A 15,343-nucleotide genomic window follows, 5' to 3' on the forward strand; every position below is an offset into this window, starting at 1 on the left:
ACTTTATCTCCTAGTACCACATCATACTTTGAGGGACTAACCATTCCGACAACCACTGCTAGCTACAGAGGTAAAAGAACAATCTACGGATGTTTTAGGTTGATACCATCGTGGGTATACATAAGGGACTAACTATTCCTAAACCCGGCTGTTAGCAACAGAGGTAAATGAACAGTCTACGGATGTTCTAGGTTGATACCATTTCAGGTATACTTAAGAGACTACTAATAAGAGTTAAACAAGGAAAAACCATCACATTTTCAAGAGATGCGTACTTTCAAAACAGTCAGGTCTAGGTAAAAGACTACTTTCAAAACATTCGAGTCTTGGTAGAAGACTACTTTTATACTAGTAGGAAATATGGGATTTTCTAGAGCTTTTCATACTTATACTAAATGTTTCATCATTCATTTACCAGTCTTTCATATCAACTAATCAAAGCAATGACATTAAATACTTATGAACTCACCAGCTTAAATGCTGATCTACTCTTTCAAAATAACTTGTATTCTTAGGTTACAAATAGACAGGTGTCGATACAAGGTTCAGAGAAGACGGAGCAGTCAAGACTCGTCTTTTATTTTGATAAGTTATCATCATGTCTTGTACTATGAAAGAAAACACTTGTAACTAAAATTATACTATTAATGCAATGGATGATGTTGTTGCTTGTTTACTACTTTACATTTGTTGTGATGCATACATGACGTCCTCTGCCCCAGAACGTTTCCGCCGTTCGTGGTTTTGGGGTGTGACATTGAAGTACATGGGGAGTGCACCGTCTGACCCCAAATATCACTCCAAAATGGTCTTAATCGTTAATACATGCATCCAAACACAGATCCGACCTTCTTATAACATCTTAATTCATAAAGTCCAAAACTCTAAGCCTTTCATTGGTTGAAAAGAGCTTAAACCTTAAGACTTTAACTTAATCCATACTCAACACTACTAGACTCTTGCATGGCTAGAAAGGGGCCATCAAGCAACCATTTTTATGAATTTATAAGACCTAAAATGCACAATAGGATAGCTAATATGCTCTAGAGTACTCCATACTCACAAAGGTCCAAGCTTTGGGATAAAAATCTCATAAAAACTCATCTATGGAGATCTAAAATGAAACACATCAAGGTATAAAATGTATACCTTCAAAAGATGCACAAGGTGAAGTACTTTCCAGATCCACAAGCTTGCAAGCAACATCACCTTCTTCACTAGTCGTCTTCTTCTTCACAAAAGGCCACCAAAATCACCACTAAGCTTCAAGATCTTCACTCGTAAGGAATAAAGTCGAGATTTGGGTTTGGAAGGAGTGGAGGCTGATTATGGGAGGTCCAATGGTTAGTTAATGTCTTCAAATATGGGTGAAACCCTAAAATTTATGGTTTAGAGACCGGGCTACTACGCCTGTCGCACCACATGTACGCCCAACATACTAGAATGGCTTTTGCGATCCTGGGCTCCTCACAAGTACGTTGTACATACCCTTATGTACGCCCAATGTACGGGCTGAAAAGTGGAGCTTAAACCACAAGGGACCATATGTGTAAACTTTGATTAGGTCAAGGGGTAAAAAAATTCAAGTACCTGATAATCAAATGTTACAATTTCCCCCACTAGAATCAGACTTCACCCTTGATGTCATCCTCAGGAAACATATCAGGGTAGTGCTTGCGGATCTCAGACTCGGGCTCCCATATCCACTTCGAGCCTTTCCGGTGTTTCCATTGAACTTTGACCAAGTTCACTAACTTGTTCCTCAAGCTCTTCACCCTCCGATCCATAATTGTCATAGGCTTCTTGATGTATTTCAGGTGATCATCGACCTAAATATCCTCCAAAGGGACCACCGCCGTCTAGTCAGCTATAAACTTCCTCACCTAGGAAACATGGAAGGTATCATGAATCTGCCTTAACTCCTCCGACAGCTCCAACCGGTAAGCCACTTTGCCCACACGGGCCAATACTCTAAAAGGGCCAATAAAATTGGGGCCCATCTTGCCTTGCTTCCTGAAGCAAATAACACCCTTCCAGGGTGATACCTTTAGAAGCACTAAATTCCCCACCTGGAACTCTAGCTCAGAGTGTCACCGATCCACATAACGTTTCTGGCGGCTCTTGTAACATCCATAAAATTCATGAAAACTTGTAAACTTTTAAAACAACCCATAAATCATCATTTTTTACAAAATAGTTTTTAAAACATGTTTAATATCAGATTTTTCCCAAAATCATAGAACAAAACACAAGAAGGTGCACGATCACGCTTTCGCCTTCCCACGATCATCTGAGGTACCTGAAACATAACCCAAAACTTTAAGCCCAATGCTTAATGAGTTCCCCAAAAGTACCAACACACAGAAAATAGTACATGTACAATAACAGCATATTATGGCTCCAATCAACCATCGGGTTGGAATACCCCAGGCCCTCAGCCATCGGGTTGGAATGCCAACATACAATGGGTCCAGTCAACCATTAGGTTGGAATACCCTAGGCCCTCAACCATCGGTTTGGAATGCCTACGTACTATGGGTCTAATCATCCTCGGGATGGAATACCCTAGGCCCTCAACCATCGGGTTGGAATGCCCCGTCCTGTTAGCTTATGCACAAAGCAGCGAAGCCTCAGCAACCGACCAGCATGTGCACATATAATAGATAAGCATACAAATAACCAACCAGTAAACAAAAAGACAGATCATATAGATCACTAAGCTTGGCATCATCCTATCTACCAGGATACAGATCTAACAGATCACTACAACACACAATCATACGATAAACCAGGATAACAATCCAAAGGGACGACCTTTGTGCCTTTAACCCATAAGTACAACAAGGAAAACTCACCTTGCAAATTGAATAGAACTGATGAGGCCCAACTCTGAATCTTAGCTTCCTACACAATACCTACATCCACCAAGTTACCAATTCCATCAAGATCCCAAAATACCCAAAATACCCTCAAGGTCCAACTTGGTTAAAGTCAACGGTCAAGGTCAACAGTCCAAGTTGACCCAACACGCCGTGTTCCATGATCATCCAAACAGTCGGGAAAACCTCAGCCAGCATGCCGTGTTGACTTGCAAACACGCCATGTTCGCCTTAGTTCCAACAACTTAATACATTCAACTGTCCTTCCGACTTCAAGAGATCGAAAAGCGTAGATCTAGACCAAAATGTGATTAGGAAGGGTAAAGTTTCCAACTTGATCATTGGGACTACCAAAAAGGTCCAAAAACCCAAATCACAAGCTTGATAATGCAAAGGCTTAACCAAAATTCCCTTAACCCTTAAGATCTGAAGTCCATCCCTTCCAGAAGTGATTCTAACACCTAAACCATCCTAGAGGATGGTGATTTTTATACATACATGTCCAATGTATGTCTTGAACCTATATTAGGTCAAATTGAGGATTATAGACCAGATCCTAGGTCACCTTGACCTAGAGATTCATAAAGTTGCAAACTTTATGAGATCCAACCATTTCAACATTTAAGAACAAGGAGAAAAATGGACAAAAACTCAAGATATAACAACTTTGAATGATAAAAATTGGGTATTGGACACTTACAAAGGTCCAGAACAGTGCCAAACTGAAGAATGGGGTTTGCTTGCTGGTTCTCTGCTTCCTTCTTCCACCTTTTTCCTTCTTTAGCTTCAAAACACCAAACTAGCTTCACAAATTGGAGAGAAAATGATTAGGGTTTATTTCAGGGCTTGAGGGGTTGATGGGGGCTGAGGGTGAACAAACCCTAGCCTCCACATTCCTTTAAATAGGTGGAAAACCCGGAAGATTAGGGTTTCTTTCCAGCCGTCAACACACGTGTTGGAAGAGGGAACATGTCGTTTTGCCCAAGATGAACACACACCTTATCAAATCTAGACACGTCGTGTTAGTGCCTCCAACACGTCGTGTCCAATCCTCAATGAAGGGTGCTACCACTTGACCAATTGACATGAAATAGAGTTATATGGATGAATTTAGAAGTTCCTGAACATCGGGATGTTACAAATCTAGGCCGTCAGCAATCTCTTTCTAACTTGATGGATAAGCTTCGTTGTCTTGAGCACTATCTCTATGCTCCTTATCACTCTCTGTCCGACCTCTCCCTAACAAATAGGAGTCTGACACCTCCGTCCATATAGAAGATCAAAGGGAGGCATGCAAATACTGGCATGGTGATTGTGGTTATAAAAAAAAACCAGCCAATGGGAGATAGGAGTCCCAGCTCCCACCAAAGGCAATGATACAAGCACACAACATATCCTCAAGCGTTTGAATAGTCCGCTCGCTCTACCTGTCCATCTGCGGATGATATGCAGTACTAAAATGTAACCGGGTACCCAATCCTCGTGAAACCTCTTCCAAAACCTGGAAGTGAAACGAATATCCCGTTCCGAAACAATAGAAGACGACACCCCATGTCGATCCACCACCACTCATACATAAATTTCAGCCAGCTTCTCTACAGAAGAACCCTCACTAATGGCTAGGAAGTGAGCACTCTTCATCAAACGTTCCATTATCACCCAGATAGCATCAAAACCTCTCGCAATCTTCGACAATTTTGTAATAAAATCTAGGCTTCTCTACCTTCATACCAATACTCTGAATAAGCCCATGTAACCATATCTACTCATTTATTCTTTCCGTCATAGACATGTACTCAGATTCCATTGTATATAAAGCCATAGTATCTTGTAATGTTGACTTCCAAGTGATGACACATCCGAACAAAGTGAAAATACAACATGCCCATGACTTGCTCTTCAACAAATCACCTCCATGATCAGCGTTGGCATATCCAACCAAGCCATGTTTCAAATTGGCTCCATACACCAAGCAAACATCCGTCGTTCCCTTTAAGTATCACATTATCCACTTGACAGCTTCCCAATGAGCCTTACCTGGATTGCTCATAAACCTGCTTACTACACTAACTGAATGAGCGAACTCAGGTTTGGTACAGACCATTGCATACATGATACTTCCAACATCAGTAGAGTAAGGAACCATGCTCATGTACTTCCTTTCTTCATTAGTTATAGGTATAGTATTTGGACCAAGTTTAAAGTGAGCTGCCAAAGGAGTTCCAACTGGTTTGGACAAATCACAGTTGAAAGACTTCAAAACTTTCTCAAAGTACTTTTGTTGAGAAATACATAACCTCCTTGCTCTTCCATCTATTTGAATCTCCATCCCCATTATCTTCTTTGCTGCTCCCAAATCCTTCATTTCAAACTCATTCATTAGGGTTGCTTTCAATTCATTTATTCCAGCCATGTCCTTGGCTATGATGATCATATCATCAATATATAGCAACAGATATATGTATGAATATGATGACAATTCCTTTGAGTAAACACAATTGTCAAACTGGTTCCAAGTGTAGCCATGTGAGATCATGAATGCATCAAATCTCTTGTACCATTGTCTTGGAGACTACTTTAAACCATACAAAGATTTCTTTAGAAAACATACATGAACCTTCTTATAATCAAGGAATCCTTCTAGTTGGGACATATAAATCTTCCCTTCTAAGTTCACATGAAGAAATGCAGTTTTCACATCAAGCTGTTCGAGCTCCAGATCAAATGCACTCACCATGGCCAAAAGAACCTGAATTGTATTTTGCTTCACGACCGGTGATAACACCTCATGATAATCAACTCCTTCTTTCTGAGAAAACCTTTTCGCCACCAACCTTGACTTGGATCTAGCTGGTTCAACTCCTGATATCTCTTCCTTCTTCTTAAAGATCCATTTGCATCCCACTGGTTTTGCTCCCTTTGGTAATGGAACTAGATCCCATGTTTAATTCTTCTCCAATGATTACATTTCTTTATTCATGGCCATCAACCAATTTTTTTCTTCATTACTTGCCAATGCCTCTTTATACAATTGAGGCTCCTCAGTGTCAATGTCTTCTCCAGTTTCTAAAGCAAAAGAAATGGATTTAAGGTCACCATAATTAACACGTCCCAAATATCTAGCATCTTATCGAATAACCCTCTTTGATCTCCTACGTGCTATAGATTCAAACACATCAAGCTTCCCAACATCAACACCACTAGACGAAGATCCGATAGGTTACTCTTGGATTTCATCTTGTCCAAGATGTTCACTACCGCCTTGCTCTTTTTCACTTATCACAACTCTGTCTGGATTTTGAGATGAAAATTTCACCTTCTGGCTAGCACCCTGATCTTGTTTCCTTGCTTGACTTCGATCACCTCCCTGGTTACCCATGGCAGATTCATCAAAGGTTACATCTCTGTATATGATAAATTTAGGAGTTCTTTCTTCTTCTGTACACCACACTCGATAACTTTTTACTCATGTTGCATATCCTAGAAATATGCACTTCATTTCCCTTAGCTCAAGTTTACCATCATTCACATGAGCATACGTGGGGCATCCAAATATGCATAAACCATAATAGTCAGAGGGTTTTCCAGACCATACCTCTTGAGGAGTCTTCAAGTCTATAGCAATTAACAGTGATATGTTTACCAGATAGCAAGCAATGTTAACTACTCCCACCAAAATTTTTTTGGATAAATTAGCAAATATTTGCATTCACCTTGCATGTTGCATAAGTGTTTGGTTCATCCGTTCTGCCACTCCATTTTGTTGTGGTGCGTGTCATACAGTGTGGGTCCTCACTGTACCTTTTTCCTTGCACAAATTATGAAATGGAGCATTGTAGAGCTCCAACCCATTATTAGTCCTCATAGTTTTGACCTATTTTCCAGTCCTTTTCTCAACCATGGTCTTCCACTCCTTGAACTTCCTAAACACCTCATTTGTTGGTCTTCAGAAAGTACAACCAAATCTTCCTTGAATAGTCAACAATGAATGTCACAAAGTATGAGCATCCTCCTTAAGACTTTGCTGGTACAGGACCCCACAAATCTGAGTGAACATATTCTAGGATTTCCTTGCTTGTGTGTTGACCGGTACCGAATTTCACTTTGCGATGCTTTCCTTTGATGCAAGCTTCACAAAACTCTATCTTTCCAATAGCCTCTCCACTAAGTATTCCTTGCTTACTTAGAACTGACATGCCTTTCTCACTCATGTCCCTAACCTACGATGCCACAACTTTGTCTTGTCATCACCTTCATTTAAGGATTAAAAGGTAGACACCGTTCCCATAATCCGTACTGCCTTCTAGGATATAAATACCTCCATGATTCATCTTCCCTTTCATTATATCTAGAGAACCTTTGGTGACTTTGACCAGGTCACCTTCACCAACATACCTCATCCCATTATTAGCCAATGTGCCAAGAGAAATTAAATTCTTTCCCAAGTTCTGGAATGTACCAGCAATCTAACTCCCTAACCATTTCGACGTGCATCTTGATCTGCACTGTGCCACTAACCTTGACACTTGTCACCCAATCATCACCCATCTTGACTATTCCATACCACTCTTTGAAGGATTCAAATGAGTCACAATTATATGTCATGTGATAGGATGGTCCTGAATCCAAGACCTAGACATCAGCAGAACCTGGTGTACTTACATTCAGTACCTTGCCATCGTTCCTTCATCAGAGCTTTCCTGAACCACATCAATAGTGTTATTGCTTCTTGATTTACTCTTGAACTTATTCTTTGGTTGTTGACAATTTTTCTTGAAGTGCCCATCCTCCTTGAAGTTATAACATTTAGCACTCGATGAACCTTTAAACTTCGAGTTTGAATGTGATCTCCGCTGTTTCCGCTTTTCCTCTCTTTTGTCCTTCCTCTCCCTGCGAACAAGCCGGAACTAGACACTTCCTCTCCAACTAAAAATTTTCTTTTCAATTCTTTAGACATCAAAGAGTCCTTCACATCATTCACAGTGATCGTTTTCCTACCATGGAGCATGGTATCAACAAAATGTTCATATGAGTTCGGAAGAGAACATAAGAGAATGAGCACATGCTATTCATCTTTAATCTTCACATCAACCCCTTGTAGATCCAAGATTATGCGATTGAAGTTATCCAGATGATATTTCACTTGGGTACTTTCATACATTTTGAGAGTGTACAACCTTTGCTTATGATACAACCTATTCATCACTGAGTTGTTTTGGTACTTGTAATAAAGTTTATCCTGGAGCCCAGAAGTAGTTTTTTAATCCACGACCTCCCTCAATACTTCGTCTATTAAGGTCAACCGAATGGCACTATGTGCCTTTGTCAGAATGTCCACCTTCTTTTCAACCGTCATGTCTTTAGGCTGTGTTGCCTCTGCTTCCAATGTTGTTGCACATCCTTATTGAACTGGAACAACCGTCATCTTCACCTTCCACAAATTGAATTCATTTGAACCATTGAACTTCTCTAAATCAAACTTGTGAGATGCCATCTTCAATCAACAGGAATACAAACCACAACTCTGATACCACTTGTTAGGAAGTAAAGCGGATAATAAGAAAAACTAAAAGCACGCAAGACATAGTATTTATGTGGTTTGGTCAAGGTGACATACGTCCATGGGCGAGAGGGGAGTATTATATTTTTTAGAGCTCTCAAACAGAGGTTACAAGTACAATCTTCAAAGAGATTTTCCTAACACTCTAGAATTCAAGATATAAAATAACTTAGCATGCATCCCAATTTATACTTGATGGATCAGACCTAAAACCCTAATGGGCCAAGCCTATTGGCCCATAAGCCCATGAAAGGTATTAACCAGTCATAATCCACCATGCAACATCTCTTAGAACATTCATCCTTGAATGAGCATCAACAACAAACATGATGGAGCATCATAGTCCATAATGGCATATAATGATGCAAAAGTGGCAAATCAGTATCACCATGGCATATCAACCATCATGGTGGCACATCAAGTAATAATCCTTGAGCATCTTCAATTTTTGAGCTTCTTTGAACAATCTTGAGCATCATAGGGGATTTCATAGCATACAGCTCATCAAGGTACCTTGGCATATTAAGGAACCAAGTGGCACATCCTTGCATCAAGATGACGTATCTTGATCAAAGGATGGCACATCCTCTCCAAGGTTGGGATATCTATACATCCACTCCATAATGGCGCATCCACCCATGAATGGCATATCCAGTCACTTGGTGGCCTATCATGTCACTTGATGGCATATCATGTCACTTGGTGGCATATTCAGTCACTTTGTGGAATATCAAGTCACTTTGTGGCATATAAAGTTCTAATAGTCGCACACCTTGAGTTCTAAGTGGCGCATCCAAGCATAGGATACTCCATTCCAAATCTAGGTGCTCCATTCATCCTTTTATAAGATTCTTTCCTTTGTCACTTGATTCGTACCTTTGTCAGGAGATCCATCCCTTTCTTAGATGATTTGTTCCTTTGTTACATGATCCATGAACCCCAAGTACTCCATTGAGTTTCAAGTGCTCCATTGAACTCAAATTCTCCATACGAATGCTCCAAATACTCAAGTCACATTTAACATACAAAACAATACTTTGAGACATCCATTGAGATGTACGTGAAATATGGACAACATGGACTCCAAAGAATCCAAGAAGGAGGTTTGTTGGCCGCCATAATTACATGGTATTGATTCTAAAGCTCCATATTATTGAAAATCAGGTAAAGATCATGGTTTTATGTCCTCATTTCTATTTTTTGTGTATGATGATGAAAGGGATTGTAGGTGTTTACGGTGGATTGACCCACCTCTTCAAAACAAATGGTATAGAGACAATATGTTTGAGTTTTGTAACATCTGTTTTTCAAAATGGATCAGTTGATGATATAAGGGAGTCAAAGGCATGGTTATTAAGGAAAACTGTATGTCATGATGTGGCACATGGAGTGTTACAATGTGACATGCCAAATGAAGATCACATGTTTTTAATGGGCACCATAAGGTGACATGAAGGGTGTCACGACATGGTGAACGTTGCAGCCCAAGCCCATGAATTTTTAAGGTTCCTCTATATTTAAGCACCTTAACCTGAAGTTAGGGCATCATTTTGCAGCCTCCAACCTTTCCATTTCGAAAACCCTAGCCCTTTTGAGTGTTCTTGGCCATTGGAAGGCACTCAGTTCCTATATTTTAGTGTACAGCTTAAAGACCAAGTATCTTGCAAAATGTTTTGGTGAAGAGCTCAAGTCTAGATCTAGCAAGGGAGTTTCATTTTCGGACCATTGTAAGTAAAAAGCTTCCATGTTGACCTTTAATTTGCTAGATCTTGTAATTTGATCATATATGTCCTTTTTGGACCTTGTGAGCTTGTTTGTTGGAGTTGAGAGAACTCTAGCACCTCTGGAGCTTATTTTATCACCTCATAATCTTGTTGGACTGAGAAATTTTGTATCTTGATATTGTTCTTAAAGTCATGCATTTTTAGGAAGGTTTTATGCTATTATGGACATAGGCTTTAGGATCTTATCTTGTGGTAAGGTCCTAATGGATAAAGTCGGAAACTTTATCCAATATGTCATTGTGAAAGATTTGTTGGATTTGGTGTCTAAGCCCATAACTATAATTGGGATGTACTTGAACCGATTGTAGCATGGTCCTTTTTGGGTTGCCTTCAACAATGCAATTTGATAGGATGGATTTTGAGAATAAGGTTATTTATGGTTTATTAATATATTAAAAGTATAATATATTAATATGAAATCATATTATTTAATTAGTATTGATCAAGAATTAATTTGGAATTAATTTTGTGGTTAAAAGAGACTAATTAAATATATGGGGATTGATTATGTAAATCAATGATTCTTGTAGTGTGGGCCAATGATCCATGGTTATGTAGATGAGCTAAACTAATCCATGGATAGTCCATGGAGGTTAAATCCATGGAGCATGATAATTTGGAAAGTCATGGGTCATTAAGGTTTACAAAGTGTAACCCTAGCATGTGCAACACTATAAATAGAGTCCCCTAGAGCCAAAATCGGTTGCTCCATCATTCCAAGAGAGTGATACATGATTTTGAGCTTGCTAACCTATTCTCTCAAGCCTCCTCTTGCATATGGTGTTTGTGAACCAATAGAGGCATCACACTTGAGGTGCTCAAGCTTTCAAAGGTCAAGTACTCTACCCTACTCAAGAGATAAACATCCAAACTAAGTTTTTGTTATATAGCTTCAGTTGTATGCTAGCTAGGGTGAATGCTTTGGAAAAACAAAATGCATGTATAATTAGAAAAAACATAGATCCAAAGCATTTAGGGTTGCATGTGCACCATAGGAGTGTTATAGTGCTCAAAACCCAACAAGATTATATCTCAAGTTTTGAGCCTTGATCTATAAGGATTAAGGTCCTAATGAAGATTTGAAGGAAACTACCAGTTACTACGACGTGGTCGAGGGATGACCACGACATGGCGAAGTCTGGATTCGTGACTGTTTTGTCTTTGCATCCCCTCGATTAGACCAATGAATGGTCATTATGTGGCACTGACATTGACTTTGACTGTTGACTTTTTGACCAAGTTTAACTTTATGTGAATTTGAGGGTTTTGAGTTGTAGTTTAAGGATTGGTCCCTGATTGTTGTTTAGGTGATCTGTAGTATTAGTTTTTGGATTTCCGAGAGCTGTGTTGTTATCTGCTAGACGGTGAGGTGTGTTTTCTCACTATACATTGTATTGCATTAGGTGTCTTTGTTTTTAGGATGTTGTTATGTTGTAGCGATATGTTAGACTGGTAGATCTACTATAATTACTTGTGCTTGCTTGTGTGCATATTTCAGCATCGTGTGGTTGGTTTGAGGCGGTACTGCTTTTGTGTTGTGGGCCAACATACCCAGGAGTGGTCCAACTATATGTTGTAGGTTCGGGAATGGTTTAGCTTTGTGTTGTAGGCTCAGGATAATGTGGTTGGGTTGAGGCAGTACTGCTTTGTGCTCTGGGCCAACATATCCAGAGCGATCCAACTATATGTTGCAGGCTCAGGAGCGGTCCAGCCTTGTACTGTAGGCCTGGTGTGCATGTATTGTGTGTGTATTGTTGTGTGGGGTATTTTGCGGGAACTCACTAAGCTTTGTGCTTACGGTTTATGTTTAAAATGTTTTCAGGTACGTATGGTTCCAATGGGAATGGCCCGAATTGATCACATTACATCCCCTAGAGATCAAGTTTGCGTTGGATGTTTTTTATTTTACTCTGATTGTCTTTTGGAACAACCGAATGAATGGTTTTGATTTATATAAAATGAAATTTTTACTCACTATTTTTGGGATGTTACAAGTTGGGACTTGTTCTTAATGGTGGTAATGTCCCTCAACCTTTGAATGTGCCTGTGAATGCTCCTGAACTTGTTGCTCAAGCTCTACTTTCTCTTAATGGTCCTAATTTCCCTTAACCTTTAATTATGCCTATGAATGCTCCTGAACTTGTTACTCAAGCTGCAATACATGTGCTTTTTGTGCTTGCTACTAAAGTTGAAATATGGAAGCGGATGATGGTTTGTCTTGTGTGTCTACTTGTTGGTAGGATGTTCAAAAATTGACCATGTAATGTACTGTTTTGTAGTCTTTTGGTTTAGGTATATGTTCCATTATGAATGTAATCATGTAATGTTTTGGTTAATTAAATGGGAATGTTATTATGTATCTTTTACTCATGTGGTTAATGAAATGGGAATGTTATCATGTATATTTTACTCTTTTGGTTAATAAAATGTGGATGTTATCTGAAATTCAGTCTCCGTCTGTAGAAATGTTGTTACCTAAAACATATTCTTGAATTTAATGCTACTGAAGGTCTTCCTGAAATTAGCATATATATGTCTTGCGCATTGTCTTTGCTCCACAGCTGGTACTATTTCCTTAGTGGTTTCAAGTAATCCCTAGAATGTGTTAAAGAAAGTAGTGACTTAATAATGGACAAAACTATAAGCAAGCGAGTTAATAAGGGACAAAACCATATGGGGCAATTCCGCGACTTATGTTGATAGAAATAACATTCAATCCTTCCCCCTTTTATAGGACATGATCATCAGTAACTAGTCTCAGAAACCATCTCTAATTGTCCTTATTCTCCATGTCAACAACTGCCCAAGCAATGAGATATACTTGGTTGTTTGTATCCCTCCTAATTGCACTTATCCATCCCTTTTGGTTTCAAATATTCTTCCAGCGTAACATCAATTTGCTTCAGTGTCGAGCAACTCCTTCTCATAATCATCCTGTTGGAATAGTGTCTAAGGCTGTAACTATATCCGGTTGTGCATGGTCCTTTTGGGTTGCCTTCATCATAGCAACTTGATAGGATGATTTATTAAGAGAGAGTAAATATTATTAATATATTATGGGAATAATATAATGAATAATATATTTGTTATTTGATTAATATAAGTCATAGAATTAATTAGAATTAATTTGGTGACTTAAAGAGATTAATTAAATAAAGGGGTATAAACTGTCAATTGTTTGATAGTTAAGCTTTAGACTGTAAATCCATTATGATGTGGTATGGACGAATTCTAAGAGGTTTAGGATAGCTTAAATCGTCCATATACTTATCTATGGAATGAATTTGGATAGCCTTAAGAGAAGATTATCCAATTAGGGTTTAGGTTGTAACCCTTAAGGAGTCTACAAGTATAAATAGACCCCATGACATAGGGAATTCGATACTTCTGAAAAAGCAAGAGAACTTTGGTCGAATTCCTCCCCTCTCCTCTCTCCTAAATCATTCTTATTGCTATTGGTGTTTGTAAGCCATTAGAGGAGTGACACTTGTGACTCTAGAAGCTCCAAGACCTCAAGATCAACAAGGAACTCAAAGGTATGATTCTAGATCTGTTTCAATGTTGTTATTTAACCTAATTAGTCATTAGAAGTCTTGGATTCAATGCATGTTTATTAGAAAGCCTAGATCCAAGCATTAGGGTTTTGCATGCGCACATAGGAAAGTTCTTATGGCTAAAACCCATCAGTGGTATCAGAGCCTAGCTTGGTTTTCTGTAAATTGTTGCTTGATTAACTGAAACAAACCTGCAAAATTCGATTTTTGGTTTCTGAGTCATGGACTCGGCGAGTCTCAAAGTGGACTCGGCGAGTAGGCCTGACTCGGCGAGTCCCTTTGTGCACTCGGCGAGTCCAGGCGTCAGGAATGGCCAGATTCGGGATTTCTTTGTGTTTATCTTATCTTAACTTACCATAAACTAATTAGATCAATATTAATTCGTTTTTCTGATAAATATAACTATTATCTTGATCTAGTTAAAGGTAATTATCAACTAATTAAATATTTGATTTCCTTATATGATAATTAATTAATTATTTTGATTATTTTGGTAATTATCTTAAAAGAAATCTTGAATAAATCAAATATAGATAATTAGGATATTAATTGTTAATTGGAATTATTTGTTATTTGATCCTCCATGTTTTAAATGTTTAAAACCTACCCTCTTGTTTTGAAATTTACTTTTGTGATTAAAAGTTTTAATTTAGACAACTTAAATTTCAAACCCTAGATTTTTTAAAAGTTTTAAAATATAACCCTATACTAATATGATATTACTAGAATAATATATATATATGTATAACTAAATGCTAGTCTTACCGTTAGTAGGCCTCATTCACGAAGCCAATCTATAAGGTGGGTATAAGGTTGCGGCCTATAAAATGGCGTTTAATGGGTGTACACTCACACCTACCGCTTGCTTGATTGGTGGAGGGTCGTTAGCCGAACGGGTAGGATAGGGCAACCTCATCCTCTCATTAAAAGTATAATAAGAAATACAAAGTAACTACACATATTTTTCCAAAATTTCCCAATCCTAGTTACTTTAGGAAAAGTGAATTGATGCAATCCCATGAAATTACACTTTGCACCTTGCTAAGATGTTAGTGGAGCGTGTGTGGTTTACCGGCACACTAATTGGTTCTAAGCGAAGGTGGCAAAGGGTGATTCATTGGTTATCATAGTTCGATGGAGCGTGTGTGGTTTACCGGCACATCGAATAGGTGATTGTTACAATGAAGGCACCATGTGAATTTGCATGGTAATTCACACCCGCTTTGTGATCCTCGGCATCCCAGTCACAAACGAGAGGGGCATATCGAGATTTAAACATGCCATTGAATAGTCTCAATGAATCACATCCGAACCTAGGAATTCTCAAAAACACTTAGGACTAATAGTTTAAGTTTTGTGATGGAGAATTAGTGAATCGTCATTCACTTACCTTCAATTTATTTGCATGTTAGATTACGGCATCCCTTTTCTAGTATGTAAATGTTATTGTTGGATCCTAGCCCTAATTTTCTTATTGGGTGATAATTAGGGATTCTTATTCTAATCTATCTTTGTCCTTTTCTAATTGTAGATGTCGAACGCAAACAACGCTGCTGCTAGTTCTTT

The sequence above is a fragment of the Lactuca sativa genome, chromosome 2 (genome assembly GCF_002870075.4).
Source record: "Lactuca sativa cultivar Salinas chromosome 2, Lsat_Salinas_v11, whole genome shotgun sequence".
Taxonomy (NCBI): Eukaryota; Viridiplantae; Streptophyta; class Magnoliopsida; order Asterales; family Asteraceae; genus Lactuca; species Lactuca sativa.